At 34.1% G+C, this 3,246-nt stretch overlaps 1 long non-coding RNA gene across 1 annotated transcript; it reads left to right on the top strand.

The window, feature by feature from the left end:
- The first annotated feature begins 2,522 nt into the window (after positions 1–2,522).
- On the top strand, positions 2,523–3,002 carry LOC122182532. The gene is made up of 2 exons (XR_006179846.1): positions 2,523–2,612; positions 2,696–3,002. It is a non-coding gene; the product is annotated as an uncharacterized LOC122182532 (long non-coding RNA).
- Positions 3,003–3,246: the final 244 nt, after the last annotated feature.

The raw sequence follows: 3,246 nt of genomic DNA, 5'->3' as shown, positions 1-3,246 counted from the left end.
AATATTTCAGGGGAAAAAAAGCCAGCATGAACAAGATTATCTGTACTCTTAACTTATCAGGTAGCTATTACTTCTCCTATTAAGCTTTCTGGTAGATCTTGTCATAGAATCATAGAACCATTTGAGTTTTAAAGGACACTTAAAGGTCTTCTAGTCCAACCCCCTGCAATGAGCAGGGACACCTACAGCTCCGTCAGGTGCTCAGAGTTGACCTAAAGTGTGTCCAGGGATAGGGCATCCACCGTATCTCTGGACAACCTATGCCAGTGCCTCACCACCTTTGTTATAAAAATCTTCTTCCTTATATCCAATGTAAATCTCCCTTCTTTTAGTTTGAAATTTCTCTGACTTCTGTCATAAGTTAAGGCTGAGATCTCCTTACCATGGAATTTTATTCTCTAGTTATTACAATAAGAGAGGAAGCCAGCTGAAAACATTCATAACTGAAGTGGATGTTTCTAGTTCTCCTGGGTGGGAATACTGTTCAGGAATGCTGGCAACCTGGAAATTATTATTTTTCTGCTCATGTCATTACTATTGTAAAAAAACATATGTACTTTATCTTTTGTGAACTCAAATCCAATATTTGCTGCTATGTTGTAGCAGTGGACCCTTGGAGTTAAGGCACCTCTGTTTCTACATCACAAATGAAATCCTTCCCTTAAAGTTTGCGAATTAAAGTGAATATTGCAATAAACATTTTTACTTTTTAAAAGAAAGAAGACATGAAATACAAAGTATAGAAATTTTGTAGCTTAACAAGTATTTCTCATCTTAAATCTTGAAGAAAGTGGCACAAAAATGAACGAACCCTTATGAGTTGCATTTTAGTTAGTATGAGTGAAATGACTGGAACTGAGAACAGGTGAAGCAAGAGATTTTGGTACATGCCCCAGTCTACCTCATTTACTATTAAAAGTATAAAGAGGAGACAGGAGTGGCAACAGAAACACCTTTTATTATTGTTGTATTTGCTTACATTGTCCAGTTTTAAATATTTTTTCAGTTACATTGTTGCAGTTTGCTTTGGGAACTTTTAGACATGCTTGACCTATAATGTGCTTATTATAAAATTAATTTAATGTTTTACTACATTTGCCTTTGAACATGGGTCCTCTTCATTTTTTATGGTTAACTGAAATGTGGAATGTTGAATTCCACAGTTGGCAGCAATGTGCTCTAGTAGTTATTCATTTCCACACCACAGATTTGGTTTCAAAGGCATCATTCCTGAGCTGGATTCTGTCCATTTTTCTGGATGTTGTTCCACAAAATGCCCCCAAACATGAACAGTCTTATTCTTGCTGATTTCCTAACTGTACTAGAATTTGTAACGTAATACATGGAAAACTAATTCTGATATTTCTGTAAAGTAAACTATATATGTGTTTATAAACTTCCATTGCTTTTTTTTTTCCTGAATATATGGACTTCAGTATTTTTTCCACCAAAATAATAATAATAATTAATAATAATAATAATAATAATAATAAAATCAAAAACTTGCATTTAGGTTAATTCTGCAAAACTGTCCTGGAATTGTACTTAGTTTTGAAAATATAAAATATAAGGGTTAATAGACAATAGGAAATAAATCTAAAAGTTATTCTAAATGATAAGAATTTTCCAAATTTTACATAACAGGACACATTTTAGTAGAGAGAAAAGTTGGATTAATACAAATAAAGTCTTCTCTAAAAATCAAAAGCAACATTTTGTAAGAAGACTAGTCAGTAAGTATCACACTGACTCAGTTATTAGTAGAACGTTTAGTAGTTGAAGTATGGATTCTTTTTAAGCAGTTTTCACAGTGGAAATCCCAACCAATTCTTATGAGAGAAACAAAAACAGCCAAATAGCATCCAAAATCATAATTATTTTCTGCAGTACAATGGGGAGTCATGTGGGTTTTTAATTATTGTCTGTAGAGCCTTTATGAGTGCAGACTTTCACTCCAGTTGACTAATTCCCACCTTTTTTTCCTGGGGGGTTTTACCTGCCAGTAATTAACTATTTCACACACGTTGGAGAAACTGAATAAGCAGATAGAAGCCTTCAACAGGGTAAGGAATTAATGCTGATGTGAAAGATTACATCATTCAATTTTTATAATTATACAAATCATCTGACATAATGCAACTAAATCATAGTTGATCAGGTTAGATGCCAGACACGTTGACATTTGTTTTGAGTGAGCTTAGATGAAATCATCATACAAAACTTCAGTCATTCAGGTCTGAAAATCTCCCTAATGTCTTTTTGGAGACAACTAATTATGTCAACTGGTTAAGATAACAGATCATCTCAATTATCTCTAATTAATTGCAAATTGTGAGTAGTTCTGCTTCATTGAAGTTTGCTTGGCAAGGAAACCAGGATAAGGAAGGGCACAGGTGAGCATTTACATCTCTTTTACTATGGAGGCACGGTACAGCTGAAATGTGCACAGGATAACTTATTAAGGTAAGTCAGTTTGCGCAGAATATTCAAAGCCTATCAGAGGTTGTTCTCTTCAGAGAACTGTTTTGTCTCTGTTCCATTTCTGTCTTTGGGCTATGATGAGCAAAAGATGTCTAGCCTAGATTTAGAAGGCAAACTTGGAGATATGAAAGGTAAAACTAGATCATTCTTGTGGATATGTCCCTGGTATATAAAAAAAAGTCAAGATACAGCACAGCTATATTTCTTTCTCTAGGTGAGAAGAAAATTAAAGAAGAATGAAACGAGAAGGGCCCACTGGGTATTCTGACCTGCTTTGCAACACCTCAGAATGGAGTGCAGTTTCAGCTTTGAAACAGAAAAATGAGCTCATTTTAAGTTCTTTTACTCCCACCAGTTTTAAAGGAAGCCTATTAAGGAAGCATTTTACAGAGGGAAGTTAGTGTTGGTCTCACTGAAGAGGCAAAATGCTGTCTTGCAGTAAATATTTTGGTTTTTTAGAGGTGTTTATATGTTTCTGATGTTACTGTTGTTTTAGCTGATAAATATTTCATTTGCTGTTATCTTTCTCTTTGTTTCTTGTCTCTAATTTCTGGTGAAATAACTAATTTTTATTTATCCTTAACCCAGCAGCCCCCACTAAACGGACAACTCTTAAGATGAGGTCTATTTATTTAAGCAAAAAAACAATTTTAAAAAATAAATTTAGTGGAGTACTTCCTGGCATTCTGCACAGAGATTTTATAGATAATCTTACACTGAACTTTCGAAATAGCTAATCTTTTTCCTGTAGCAAATAAAATTGCA

This window comes from Lagopus leucura, unplaced genomic scaffold (genome assembly GCF_019238085.1).
Source record: "Lagopus leucura isolate 7727_CA_CO unplaced genomic scaffold, USGS_WTPT01 Super-Scaffold_73, whole genome shotgun sequence".
NCBI classification, from domain to species: domain Eukaryota; kingdom Metazoa; phylum Chordata; class Aves; order Galliformes; family Phasianidae; genus Lagopus; species Lagopus leucura.
The sequence above is the reverse complement of the archived record's forward strand: the minus strand, read 5'-3'. Positions and strand labels throughout refer to the sequence as shown.